General features: G+C 40.9%; 1 protein-coding gene across 5 annotated transcripts in view; it reads right to left on the bottom strand.

Moving 5' to 3' along the window:
- OSBPL3 (oxysterol binding protein like 3) overlaps window positions 1-15,403 on the bottom strand; it is a 197,229-nt gene that overhangs the window by 118,131 nt on the left and 63,695 nt on the right. Inside the window, exon 2 of one of the 5 annotated variants that reach the window (XM_036862923.1) lies at window positions 9,356-9,406. The exons of the other annotated variants lie outside the window; for them this stretch is intronic. The gene's annotated coding sequence lies outside the window, so the exon portion shown is untranslated. The remainder of the gene's footprint in view (window positions 1-9,355; window positions 9,407-15,403) is intronic. 5 annotated transcript variants of the gene reach the window in all.

Genomic DNA, 15,403 nt, shown 5'->3' with positions numbered 1-15,403 from the left:
TAACAAATGTTGGTGAGGATGTGGAGAAAAGGGAACCTTCATGCACTGTTGGTGGGAATGTAAATTGGTGTAGCCACTGTGGAAAACAGTATGGAGGTTTCTCAAAAAACTCACTATAGAACTACCATATGACCTAGCAATTCCACTCCTGGGTATATATCTGAAAAAAACAAAAACACTAATTTGAAAAGATACATGCACCCCAATGTTCATAGCAGCATTATTTACAATTACCAAGATATGGAAGCAACCTCAGTGTATATCAACAGATGAATCAATAAAGAAGAGGTTATAGGGCTTCCCTGGTGGTGCAGTGGTTGAGAATCTGCCTGCCTATGCAGGGGACACGGGTTCGAGCCCTGGTCTGGGAAGATCCCACATGCCGCGGAGCAACTAGGCCCATGAGCCACAACTACTGAGCCTGCGCGTCTGGAGCCTGTGCTCCGCAACAAGAGAGGCTGCGACAGTGAGAGGCCCGCGCACCGCAATGAAGAGTGGCCCCCGCTCACCGCAACTAGAGAAAGCCCTTGCACAGAAACAGACCCAACACAGCAAAAATAAATAAGTGAATGAATGAATGAATGAATAAATAAATAAATAAATAAATGAAAGAAGAGGTTATATATATATATACACACACACACACACACACATATACACACAATGGAATACTACTCAGCCGTAAAAAAAAGAATGAAATTTTGCCATTTGCAACTACATGGATGGACTCAGAGAGTATTATGCTAAGTGAAAGAAGTCAGACAGAGAAAGATAAATACCGTATGATATCACTTATATGTAGAATCTAAAAAATAAAACCAGTGAATATAACAAAAAAGAAACAGACTCACAGATATAGAGAACTAGTGGTTACCAGTGGGGAGAGGGAAAGAAGGAGGGGAAAGATAGGGGTACGGTATTAGGAAGTATAAAATACTATATATAAAATAAATAAGCTACAAGGATATACTGTACAACACAGAGAATATAGCCAATATTTTATAACTATAAATGGAGTATAATATTTAAAAATTGTGCATCACTATGTTGTATACCTTAAGCTTATAAAATAGTCTACATCAACTAACCTCAATAAATAAATAAATATAAAAACAAAACCAAATTGATGGCCTGTGTCCCCTTCCCCTAGCTTCTAGAAGATTTTATCTCAGAAATAGGAAAATAAATACTCTAAAGTATCCATTTATGAATCTGAAAAAATTTTGTACAAAGATGGATCCTAATTGTTTAGGAGTTTGTATCCAATGAGAATGTAACAAAAAAGTAATAAGTAACAGAAATTACAAATAAAATCTAAGTCAAAAGTGAGATGTAAATTATCAAAACTCTAGCTGGATTCCATCAGGCTAATATTTGAAATCATTTTCAGCAACCAGGACTCTGATCTTCACTCAATTCCCCTATTTGTGTATTCATTGTAGATATCAGTTGAACGAGGGGGGTTAGCACATTTGAGGGTGTTTCAACACACCATTTTGTATTTAGACAGCATCTGTCATCAAAGAAGTCCCAGCGCTATGCAAATGGCAACTCCCCCACGTCACACCCAAAGGCAGAGCAGCCCCAGCGCAGAGCAATGACAATCATACCATCATACCTCCTGAAAATGAGAAGCACCCCAGTTTCCAGACCCAGGTCAGAACTCAAGGTTTATTAATGGCTTAACAGGAGCCGATGCCAATTCTGAATCATCATTACTGGGTGTGGCAGATGTGTTTTTTAAAGACGAAGACACCAAAAAGCTCATCTTACAAAGTAACATTGACACTTCTCCATCAGTTGGTGGGGTCTATGTTTCCTTCCCTTGAACCTGAGTGAGCTTGTGACCATGGCCAAAGTGATGCTGTGTGACTTCCAAGGCTCTGTTAGAAATGCTGATAAAGGACTTCTCTGGTGGCGCAGCGGTTAAGAATCGCCTGCTGATGCAGGGGACACATGTTCGAGCCCTCGTTCGGGAAGATCCCACATGCCGCGAAGCGCGCTACAACTACTGGACCTGCGCTTTAGAGCCCCCGAGCCACAACTACTGAAGCCTGTGAGCCTAGAGCCGGTGCTCTGCAACAAGAGAAGCCACTGCAATGAGAAGCCCGCACACCACAACGAAGAGTAGCCCCCGCTCGCCACAACTACAGAAAGCCTGCGCACAGCAACGAAGACCCAATGCAGCCAAAAATAAAATAAATTTTAAAAAAAGAAAAAGAAATGGTGACACAGCTTTCACTTGATGCTCTCTCTCTGTCAGGATGTTCACCTTCAACTTAGCCACCATGATGTGAGGACAGCAACGTGGAGAGAACATATGGAGGGGCCCATTTGGAAAAGAACTGAGACACCCCTCCCCCAAGCTGATAGCCAGCATCAACTCCCAGGCATGTGAGTGAGCAAGACTTCAAATGTCCCTGCCCCCAGCCTTCGTGCAGTCCCAGCAGACACTGAGCAGAGCAGAGTCTAGCTCTCCCCACCGAGTCCTGCGCTAATTGGAAGACCGGACACTATAAAACTCTTAGAGGAGAACACAGGAAAAACACTCTTTGACATAAACCACAGCAAGATCTTTTTTGACCCACCTCCTAGAGTAATGAAAATAAAAACAAAAATAAACAAATGGGACCTAATTAAGCTTAAAAGAACCCTTTAAATACACCTTTTAACACTGACCTCAAAATTCTCACTTATCACTTGGCATTTCTCTTTAATAGCTCAAGCAGTGGTTGGGAATGAGTTTTCAACTGGCAGCTGAGCCACAGAGAAATTGTCTTACTAAGGTCATAGGGTCAGTCTGTCGGGGTACAAGTAGGACAGAACCCAGGACTGTACTCTCCATTAAGAACATCCATCCAGAAGGGGAAGAGGGAATTGAAGTAAAAGTCCTAAGTGGGTACATTTAAATATTTCTAAAGAGCAGTTTTATTGTTAAGAGTCAAAAATCCCCAGCACCATTCAGTCCTTTGGAAAGAACACTGACTAACTCTTGGGCCTTGGCCAGAGTTGTCTGGTTGATCCTGCAGTGCAAAGATCTATTCTCAACCACACACAGGACTCCCCGGGGGCTATCTGTGCCCAGAAACCAGGGGACGCCAGCAAGGCAATATGGAGAGCAGTGCTTCATCATTTGAGTTGGAGCAGAATGATTGAAAGCAGTAGGAGGGAGGGAGAAAAGACAGGAGAGCACTCATTAAGGCTGTAATGAACCCTGAATGATCATGAAATAAACCTGCAGCATCTGAACCAGAGCCAGCCAACAGAACTTTGGGTGTTGTCTGACACTGCAGCCTCTAGCCACATGTGGTTACTGAGCACTTGAAATGTGGCCAGTACAACTAAGAAACTGAAGTTTAAATCTTAATTTTAAATCGTTTACATTTTCATAGCCACATGTGGCTGGTAGCTACCATATCAGACATCACAGCTTTAGACCACACCATTCTAAACCACTTATTTTCTCCCTCCTTTCCCTAAGCACAAAGTGAGAACACCTTGGGATTATTTCTGCCTCCTGAAATCCTCCAGGTGTGTTCGCACTCTTACCGACTCTGGAAAAGTCAATGGCTGGTTAACAGCTGAGTGAGTCATCGTAGGTATGGTGGCCAAACTTAAATGGATTCAGTCATCTGGGAAAGTTTCTTCCCCACTCCTTCCATTGTTTGGAGACAATGAATTAAAGAGTGAAAGAGGCTACTAGTTTTCTACATGAGGTGAGCAGGGATTTTTTAGTAATAAGCCCAACTGAAACTTCCAGGTGCTTCAAACTGTGTCAGTAAAGAGATTAGCTCCTCCAACAGACAGCTCCAATGGAAAACCACTAGGAATGTTATGAAAAGATATGTGAAGTTCACGTGTCATTTAGGAATGGCTTATAATGGCTGCTCAGGGTCTGTGACATGAAGCACAAGATCATATTTCAGAACAAAAAAAGGTATTATCAATCCAAACAATTATCAGATGTCAATTTTTGTAGTAGATGAACATATTTACCACTTTCTGCTATCTTCAGATGGCAAAAAAACTCCATCTTCAGCCAAGCAGGTGCCTTTTCACAGAGAGTGGGGAGGAAGGGGGAGAGCCTTTTAAAAGGGTTCCTGCACAATTTGCAAAGTCCTAGAAACAGCTCCACAAAGCTGCCCAGTAGTTATCTTTTGGCCTGCAGGAAAGCTGTTGTTACTTTGGTGAGGAAATGAGAAATTCACTAAGAAAACAGCCAATTTCCCAACATGCAAGCGCTTCCATAATCTGATATTCGATTACCAGCTCAAATGTATTGCCCAATATAATTCCACCATTTCAGGCAAACAGATATTCTTAAGAGTTCCCCATTCAAAACAGGCATTCTCATAAATCGCTAATAAAATATAGATCGGTATAACCTCTTTAGGAGGCAATTTGGCAATAGAAAAGTTGTCTCTCGAAAATAAAGGCAATAAGCAACAATTTCCAAAGATAAAACAACTCAGGAAATATGGTTTCCAAAAGTCTTTTCCAAAAAAACCTTAATGATGATGAACGCCACCAAACATTAAATTATCAAGAATGACAAAGCCATGGAAAAAAGACCAATGGTTAACAGTGCACTGATTGGGGTTAAATAAGTGGGGGAATAACCAGGGGAAGTAGAGCTACTAAGTGTTAAAAGTATAAGTCCTAACAAAATGAAAATAAAACAAAGGACAAACATCTGATATCAGGGGAGGGTTGCTGGGCAAAAGAGTCAGATTGTTTATTACATTGTTACAGCTTGCCCAACCCATTCTCACTCCCAGGCCCTCAGAGGTTTTCATCTCTCCTCTGCATTTAGAGAACTAATCCTCTTTGGATAAAGAATAACTTTTCAGCAGACTAGCCATTTTTTCCTTTTGTTAAATTCAAGCAAGATCAAATAGGATATTTTACTTTTAAACCTATGTTTAGCTTGAGCTCAGTCTTAGACAATTATTTCTGCCCCTCGTTTATCCCTCTCTCCCTCTATGCAGCCCTCCCATTATGTGTACAGAGCCAAGCCTGAAATTAATGTTAACATTGGTTATTTTATGGTTGAGATTTCTGGGTAATATTTTAATTTCTCCTTTGAGCTTTTTGTTTGTTTGTTTTGCTTGATCTTTAAAAGTAAGGAACACATATCATTGAAATAAATGTAAAATAGTAATTACTTTTCTGATTTGTATGGTTCATTTTCCTAAAATGGTCACCTGATCTGTGCTTCTCTTATTTCCCTGACACTCACCAATCTCAGATTCTGACTCAAATACCCTCACCAGTCCTCTTCATCCTCTGACCCTCCTTTCTCTGGTTGTGCTTCAGTTTTTAGAGGAACACTATGTTTCAACATGAGAGAACGGTCCTTTGTCATACCTCCCCACAGTCGTCAGGCCCCACAGTTCTTGGGCCTCCCAAGAACATGGAAAGTGTAGATAAGAAAAAACAGCAGGTCTGGGGTCTTTTAACTGGAGGTGTGAACGGAAACTATTGACACTGGGAATCCCAACTGTGCTGTTGTTACACATCAGTGGTGACACACCAACACACACAAACTGGATTTACTGGAAGTGAAGGCGGTTATACCACTGAGACCTCTTCCAATACCTAGACAGTTTTCTTTTCTTTTCTTTTCTTTCTTTCTCTTTCTCTCTTTCTCTCCTTTCTTCCTTCCTTTTCTCTTTCTTTCCTTCTTTCCTTTCTTTCCTTCTTTCTTTCTTCCTTTCTCTTTCCTTCCTTCTTCCCTCCCTCCCTTCCTTCTTATCTATCATATATCCTTCTCTCTCTCTTTCTATTTCTCTCACTCTCTCACACACACTCTCTCTCCTTCTCGTTCTCTCTCTGCCCCCCCCCTTAAAAGAAACCCTTCCTCCCCTTAAAGGAAAGTCAAATAAACAAAGTCTATTAGGTGACTTGGAGGAAGAAGGAGGGAGGGTGTTTAAGTTGAGGGAGGGAAGATGGAAGAGCCATCAGGAGTATAGAATAGCTGCATCCACATTTGTAATTGGATACAGTCTGCTCTACCACAGAACTCCAAGAATGCACTCCAGGCATGACAAGCTCATCTGACAACTCAGAACAAGGTAGCTGCTCACGTTTTGTTTACTCCATAGCAAAAGTCAGTGGTCTTGTTTGGTTTGGGTCCTCCTCCTCCTGCCTCTTCCTGGCCTCTATCTTTTAAAAGGTGCATCAGAGCAAAAGCTGCAGAAATCAAATTTTACCAGTTCAACAGATCACGGATTATTAGGTACCACACAGACCAAGCTAAACAAGTAACATATTAAAAAAAAGTCAGATCCTGGAAGGTAGGGTATAAATTATCTATACATATATGCAATGTTTCAGGAGTTTGATTTTAGCTTCTAATTTAAGCTTTCACTTTTTTGACAAGTGAGACAACAGACACAGTCAGCTTCTATGTAATATAAAAGCAGTCATGACCCTTCCTAGAAACAGCAGCTCAAAAAGACTAAGAAATCAAATTTCAGGACTGAAAAATAAAGTTGTTATCCTGGGTCATAATTATTCAAAATGTGCTCTGCCAAATAACAGTCTCACAGGGCTGTCTGTGGGAGAAAAAGCAGGTCCTCACAGACCGGTCCCCTTGGGAAATACTGCTCCTATATTCCCTCTTGAAGACACAGTATAATATGTATTGGCACATTAAAGGTTCTGAGAGGTCCTGCAGTTAAAACAAGCAAACTACAATAAAAGCCAAATGGGTTAACTTTGTTCAACCCATTCCAAACCTTTCTGACTATGGTATCTATTCTCTGAGGTAATACTTCGACATTCCTTCAGCCTGATGATCCAGTCTAGCTTGAAAGCTCAATTATCCTATGAATCCATGAAATGAACTTAACTCTTAACCTTTAAAGGCTGGTTTATCTGTCACACAGATAATAGCCTAACACGCACAGGCACCATTTCTTGGCTATGAATCAGGCTCATAACAGCCAGTAGTAACATTTGGATACCCTTTGCTTAAAGTTTCATGTCTAGACTTGAGAGGTCTAGAGAATCACGAAAAACCATGATTGTTGCATAAAAACTATAAGCAATGTTCAGAGACTGGGAACATGCTTCCCTATTTGACCCAATCTTCCCTAAAAGTCCCTCCATGGTCTCTCATTATCACTTAATCGTCCTCCAAACCCAACTTCCCCACTCCCCTTCCTCCTTGCTTTCTGTAGTTTACTACTCAGACTCGATGCTTCCCATTTCAGTCTGAAATTACCCTGAAGAGAAAACATCTGCATAGGAAGTCCAACATCATTTGGAGGAAAGAAGTACCACGCCAGGGAATGACATTCTCGGTTAACTGGACAAAGTGCTCAAAGAAATCTTGCGGAAAAGATCTCAGAAATTACTCACACAACTGTTGTGCAGGACTACCTAAACACGTAGCTCCTAGCAATATGTGCTATATTTACCCAAGTACACAAGAAATGGGATCAACATTTAGTATTCACTTAACAGATGTTTATTCATCACTTACTACTGGTTAGGCACAATTCTAGGCATTGGAGATAAAGCAGTGAAGAAAGTCGAAAACACTGCACTAGAAACAACACCACAGAACAGACTAGCAAATTCAGTAATACCAATCCATATGATGACTTTGGGGAAAACAATTTCTAAATGGAAGAATGCTGACTAAGAATTCAGAACCATCTTACAAGGTACAAGGAAAGTTTTTGCATCCATGAGGATCTGGGAAAGGCAACAGATATTTATTTTCTATCTATCATTTCTCAGGCATCATGCTAGATACTTTTACAAATGTTACATTTTTTAATTCTCAGGACTATCCTTTGACTTAGGTCCTAAGCTTTATATTACAGTTAGAAAAATGAGACAGAGCTAGTGGTCAAACTTTTGTAATCTGCCTGACGCCAAATCCATACCTTTTATACAAGAATAGTGAGGTTAGACCTGAAACTGAATTCATGGCTACTTCAAAGTTACATTTCTAATGTGACTTCATGATGGCAGAGAAAAGATATCTCAAAGTACGTGAGGTAGAAGAGTAAATATCAACATCACATCAGAAAATTATCTTCACAAATTTGTTGAACTCACACCTCCCAATTTTAAAACTAACTACAAAGCTACAGGAATCAAGACAGTGCTTACTGGCAGAAAGATAAACATATAGCTAAAAGGAGGGCAGTAAGAATGCAGAAATTAAACTCTCACTCTTATGGTCAACTCATTTTGACAAAGGTACCAAGACGATTCAATGGGGGAAAGAAGAGTCTTTTCAACAAATGGTGCTGGGAAAAGGAAATATTCACATGCAAAAGGATGAAGTTGGACCCTACTTCATACTACATACAAAAATTCACCCAAAATTGACCGAAGTCCTAAATGTAAAAGCTAAGACTATAAAATCTTTAAAAGAAAACACAGGGGTAAATTTTCCTGATCTTGGATTAGGTCAGAGTCTCAGATATAACACCTAAAGCAAAAGCAATAAAGAAAAAAAAATAGTAAGTTGGACTTTATTACAATTAACTTTTATGCTTCAAAGGATAAAATCAAGAGAATGAAAAGACAAGCCAAGAACAGGAGAAAATACTTGCAAATCATATAGTTGATATGGGTCTATTATTTACAGAAATAATTCTTACAACCCAACAATGAAAAAATAACCCAATTTTTTAAGTGGGCAAAGAACTTGAATAGACATTTCTCCAAGGAAGACATACAGGTGGTCAATAAGCAGATGAAAAAACATGCTTAACGTCATTAACCATGAAAGAAATGCAAACCAAAATTACAAAAAAAAAAAAAAAAGAGAGAGAGAGAGAAGCAAACAAAAAGGCAGAGAATAACAATGCTTAGCAAGGATATTGAGAAATTGAAACTCTCATGCTCTTTGGTGGCTATGTATACTTTGAAAAACAGTCTGGCAGTTCCTCAAAATATTAAACATAGTTACCATATGAGGCAGCAATACCACTCCTAGGTATATACCCAAGAAACTTGAAGATGTATGTCCACACAAAAACTTGCACAAGAATATTCATAGCAGCAGAATTCATAATAGTTAAAAGGTAGAAAACCCCAAAATATCTATCAACTGATAAATGGATAAACAAAAATAAAATACCTATATGGTATGGACTGATTGTGTAGTCCCAGAATTCATATATTGAAGCCTAATCCCCAGTGTGATGGTATTTGGAGATGGGGCCACTGGGAGGTAATTAAGTCATGAGGGTGGAGGTAATTAAGTCATGAGGGTGGAGCCCTCATGAATGGGATTAGTGGCCTTTGGCTTGCTTCCTGTCTCTGTTCTCAGCCATGTGAGGATACAACAAGAAGATAGCCACCTACAAACCAGGAAGGGGGTGCTCACCAGACAGCGGATCTGCAGGCACCTGGTCCTTGGACCTCCCAGCCTCTAGAACTGTAAGAAATAAATGTTTGTTGTTTAAGTCACCCAATCTATGGTAATTTCTTATAGCAGCTTGGACTAAGATACCATACAATGAAATATTATTCAGCTACAAAAGGGAATGAAACATTGAGTCAAGCTACAATGTGGGTGAACCTTGAAAACATCATGCTAGGGACTTCCCTGGCAGTCCAATGGTTAAGACCCCGAGCTTCCGATGCAGGGGGCTCAGGTTTGATCCTTGGTTGGGGAACTAAGATCCTACATGTTACGCAATATGACCAAAAAAAAGAAAAAGAAAATATTATGCTAAGTGAAGGAAGCCAGATAAAAAAGGCCACATATTGTATGACTCTATTTACATGAAATGCCCAGAATAAGCAAATCTATAAAGACAGGAAGTAGATAAGTGTTTGCCAGGGCTTGGGATTTGTTTTGGGGATGATGGAAATGTTCTGGAACTAATTCCAGTTGCACGATTTTGTGAATGTACTAAAAAATATATCACTGACTTATATACTCTGGATTCTACATATAAGTGATATCATATGATATTTGTCTTTCTCTGTCTGACTTACTTCACTTCGTATGATAAACTTATATACTCTAAAAGGGTGAATTTTGTGGTATGTGAATAATACATCAATAAAAAATATCTTACCCTCCTAAAAATAATCTTTGAACCAAACAGAATCTGATATTAGTTATCTAGTTTCTCCCACAAAAACCACTGGCATTGAGGTGAATCTACTTTTGCTGAATCAGATATGTAACACTGGGATCTAGTCTTAAGATTCAAAAAATAAAGGACTATTCTGTGCATTGAAAGATAAATAAACTTCAATAGGAAAGTTCTGAGAACTCCACCATGACTAAAATAGCATACTCAATTGAAAACAAATGAACAAAATTATATCAACATGGGAGCTTATAACTTCAGATTGGGCTCTATGAAGTCTTCAGAATCCATATGCTCTAGTGACCTCACGGAAAGGAAAGAATGAAATAGCAAGTCAAAGGTCAAAGTCAACTCCAACACATGGAAACACCAATATGAATTATGTCAAGACTTGTCAATTCTGGCTACCACATTAGTCATCCTAGAACTCACAAATAGATTGTGGAGACTCCTCATTTGAGAGGCTGTTGACAATCATATCCAAAGATGAAACATGGGTCCTCCAAGACCTCAAAGGCTTTTTTCTATCGTGATAGGCAGTACTGGCTTAGGTCACTGAGGGCCTATTTACAAGCAATCAGGGGTCTAATTAAAACCCTAACAGAATGACTAAAAGCCAAATCTGGACATGATGTTAAAATGATGACCTTCAAGCTCAAATCTGGATGTGACGTTAAACTGACCTTGAAGCTCCAAAACGGTTGATCTTTGATCTGTATGCTTGCTTTACATTTAGCAATGACTCAGGCCCACATTAAAAAAAAAAAAAAAAAAGTTACTACATCTCTAATTCTCAGAAATACCACCATGTAGGTTAAAATAGATATGCACGTATACACACATACTCACACAGACCAACCCATCACAAGTCAAAAGAGCCACCCAAGCTAATGAAAAGCCTGCAATTCATTGTCTGCAGTCAAAAGAGCAAGATAGATGGAGCAATCACAGATAATTCCAAATTTTGAGAGGTTATATTCCCAAGAGGTAGTTATAAATCAGCTGTTTGAAACTTGAAACACATTTTCTCATAGAAATCTGTTAGCTTGTGGTCACATACCCAGGTGAGACCAGGGAGACCAATGCAATGCATGTGAAGCAGAAAGTTGATGGCACTTCCTAGAGGGGGAAAATGTCTTCCAAGTTCAACTCCTAACGTAGCTCAATAGTGGCAGTGCCCCAGCTGCAGCATGGGGAAATAGGGTGCACACTCTCTGGTCTTGTCCTTCCCCAGATATCCTAAACTGGTGAACAAACAGGCCCTGGGCCACATGGGAAACCCACCCCACTCCCATTCAGACATATGAATCCTTCACAGGGGATCTCTCTGTGACTGCGAGGGCCTGTGGCTTTTTGCTGCTCTCCCAAAGTTTTAATTTCAGTAAGTGTCTGCTTATCCAGAAGTGAAAGCAAACAAGACTTCTCATTACAGAATTTTTTAAAATATATTTTTGTTGAAATACAACATGCATACATAAAGTCAAATTACTGGATTCTCAAAAAATATATTTCATAGGGAAGATACATGAAAAGTAGTGACTTTCAGCAACTTCTCAATGTCTCTTGTGGTCAATACAAATTCTGTTTTTCATCACCCTTGTGTCCTACATCCAGCACAGAGGCTGTACATAGTCGGCACCTCGAAGACGTGTGGGATCTCTGTACCTTTAACTTCATTAGTATTGTGGATGTAATTTATTTTTAAAAATACCTTAGAATAACTTACATACACTGTGATAGTGACCTTGAGCAATTTGCCTCTTTGTGCCTCAATTTCCTTAACCAGGGAATCATTCTCGCCCAGGGAATTGTGTGGCTGAGTGACCAGAGTAGGAAGGAAATTAAATTTTCAGTGGATACCTTGGTGCCTTCAGAATGTGGTTTCACAAATACATATCACCCATTAAACAATCGAAGAAACGGAATGCATTATGTGAGTCATCATTACAGTAAACCCCAAATGAGAGCTGGGAGTGTGTAATAGCTCGGGACGCCCTCCCTAGCCCCTCTCTCGCCATCTCCCTGTCCCTCCTCCGGCCCTCCTCAGACTTACACTGAGCTACTGGCTCAGGCCCCATCCTCAGTCTGACCTCATTCTAGCCTGACCACCTGGTTCTGATTCACAGCCTTGCTGTCAACCCTGCTATTTGTGCTTCATTCCCCAGTCCTGCTTCAGAATTTCAGGTCAAGGATCTCGGTTCCTCCTCTAACAACCAGCCACACTCTCACTGACCCAGAGCTTCTTGGGTGAGAGTGACAGATCATCCTCTTTACAGAAAACCACAGGGCTAATTCTGAATTCAAAGTTCCCTTATTACCTTAGGGTCAGTACAGAAAAGGGGGTGGGGTGGGGAAGGAAGGGTTGAGTGACAGTTTGAGAACCAGAAGAAAAGAAAAAGCAAACATGTAAGTGTGACCATCAGGATACTCTGCAGTATTTCGCCACACCCCCTTCACACACACAGTATCAGAGAGGGACCAATTAAGCCGATTCTTCACTTTAGGGACAGCAAATACATTCCTAGAAGATAGTTTCTGTCAATCGTGATAGACTATCTATCAAGAGAGGGTCTTCACTAATCTCACTCCTTTCTTTAATAGGCCCACAAAAGAACACAGGGCACACTTGCAGGAGGCAGCTCATCATGTCTGGGGGGTCAGGACTACAGTCTTAGTACCGGCACTTACAACAGGGTTCCTCTCCTCAGCACCCTTCTCTCTGAGAACAAGCCTCGCCCCGTGCCCCGCCCCTCCCTGGCCACTGGGATGACCCACACCAAGGGCAGCCACTGAACTGAGCAAGTTGAGCCAACCAGATTCTCTCTGTCCGGAATTCATAAGTAGACACAGGGACCAAGGCAGCCTCTGATGGCCACTGAACTTAAAGACAAGTGGGACCGCTGGGGACAGGGGTCGGGGGGCTGGGGGGAGGTGCTATTTTTCACCAGGTGCTGGGAAAGCAGAGATGAGAGGGAAAAAGCAGGGAAAGCAGGATGGCAGGGCCTGTAGACAGACAGAGGGACTGACAGACGGGCAGAGACGGGCAGACCAGAGACACAGAGAAAGGCAGAGTGAGACACACAGGAAGACAGACAGACAACACACACATGCCGTGGGACAGAGCCAGAAGCAAAGTAACAGATGCACAAAGAGGGACAAATCAGATGGGGAGGCCGACGGGGATGGGCGGCCTGGTGGGGAGAACGGAGGACCGGATGGATCTCTGCCGTGTCTGAGGCCCTGCCAAGTTCCAGCTGTGCCTCCAGCTTCCTGCCCAAGGGCTCTGTGAGCTACCCCTGCATCAGTCCAACAAAATCCCCCCTTTCCTGATCCAGTTTGAAATACTATTTTTCACATATGAAATAAGAAAGTAATTTTGAGTATCAAAACCCAATGAGAGGGGCTTCCCTGGTGGCGCAGTGGTTGAGAATCTCCCTCCCAATGCACGGGACACGGGTTCGAGCCCTGGTCCGGGAAGACCCCACATGCCGCGGAGCGACTGGGCCCGTGAGCCACAGCTACTGAGCCTGCGCGTCTGGAGCCTGTGCTCCGCAACAAGAGAGGCCGCGACAGTGAGGGGCCGGCGCACCGCGATGAAGAGCGGCCCCCGCTTGCCACAACTAGAGAAAGCCCTCGCACAGAGACGAAGATCCAACACAGCCATAAATAAATTAATTAATTAATTGAAAAAAAAAAAAAACCCAATGAGAGGAGGGATTGTCAGATTTTGACACATATTGCTGATAGCGATATAAATAAATAAAAATGTTTGGGAAACCTATTTAATCACTGTTATCAAAATGCTATAAAATAGTCTTACCCTATTATGAATCTTACTCAAGATTCATAATAGGGGAAAAGTGGATACAACCTTAATGCCCAACATTAGAGGATAAGTTGAGCAAATTGGGACTAGAATATATTATTTTATATAATGAATAATATTGTTTCTAAAGATATTTGTGAAGATTATAACATGTAAATTATTCGTGTTTAAAGAAAAATACTAAATATAAAAGTGCACAGAACTATGTAAAAATGCATATTGAAAATAAAAATCACAGGAAATGCTCAAAGAGATAATAGGGGCTACATTTGGATGGCAAATCAAAGGGGGTTTTCCCCTCTCTTTTGCTTATTAATTTTCTGTACTTTCAACATTTTTATAATGAGAATATATTCAAGATGATATATTTAATCACTTAAAATCAAATGGTAGGGGGAGTAGTTAAGAGTCTACCCCTTACACTTTTGTACTTGTTCTTCTCGAGTTGTAACTTTCCTATTACTGTAGTATCCAGTATGGATTCCTACACAGAACTGCCAACTTGAAGAACCAAGGTCACCCAGTTAAGCTCCTGGCTAATATTGTCACTCTGACATTAATTTCCTAACATTTCCTCAGTGCCTGCCTACCTTGTGTCAGGCTGGGTTTAACTGATGTGGATACTCTGCTGGGCAACTTATGACTTTCTGAGGCAGCCAATTCCATTTTTAAATGTTCTGATGATGTCAATGATCTCCAGCTTAATCAGCTGCCCCGAGGCCTATCTGAGCATTCACCAACCTGATGGTGGTCAGAAGACTGTTCCATGTCCAAAAAAGATCCCCTTTCTCCCGGGAGATTTAGATCTATGTCTGTGCTGCTCAAGGTTCTGCTTGGGAATCAGATTTGTCCTGTCGCAGGCTGGTTGGTTGTTTCCTTTCTTTAGGGATGATACAAATCAGCTATATAGATTCTCTTTCTCACTTCTTTTTTATGTGCATATGTATGTATATGCAAAGGGACAAGGGAGGGGGCATAAAAATTTATCACTTTTATATATGTCTTCGGATATTTATAACATTAAGAACACAGTGAACCCATACATATAATGAATGTTCCAAAAATGTTATTAAAGATTACAAAATGGCATGAATACAGAGTGTGGTGTTTTAAGTTCCATATATATGAACACAGGAACCAACAGCTGAATCAGAAATTATCCTGGTAGGCCTTTCACTGACCTATGGCTACCATAACAAACTCCCCTCGGTTTCCCCTTTTAACATAAACCCCAGAAGCATGTGGAGAAGGTGAGGTCGGTATATTTACCTGACTTTGTTATTTGCCGTCTGGACCTTGGAACACTAGGAAGGATGCCCACCTATAGTAATATGTGGTCAGACATCTTTTCAAGAACAGAAGAAATAGTTCAATTCCAGCCCAAATACTCTAAGACCCAAGATGGTTTCCACATCTCTCCTGGCCGGGCCTCTCAATTCATAACAAAAACTTTCTTCCTTCCAAATGGCCAGTAGGCAGGCCTGCTTGAAGGGAGAGGTACTGA

The sequence above is a fragment of the Balaenoptera musculus genome, chromosome 9, assembly GCF_009873245.2.
Source record: "Balaenoptera musculus isolate JJ_BM4_2016_0621 chromosome 9, mBalMus1.pri.v3, whole genome shotgun sequence".
Classification (NCBI taxonomy): domain Eukaryota; kingdom Metazoa; phylum Chordata; class Mammalia; order Artiodactyla; family Balaenopteridae; genus Balaenoptera; species Balaenoptera musculus.
The sequence above is the reverse complement of the archived record's forward strand: the minus strand, read 5'-3'. Positions and strand labels throughout refer to the sequence as shown.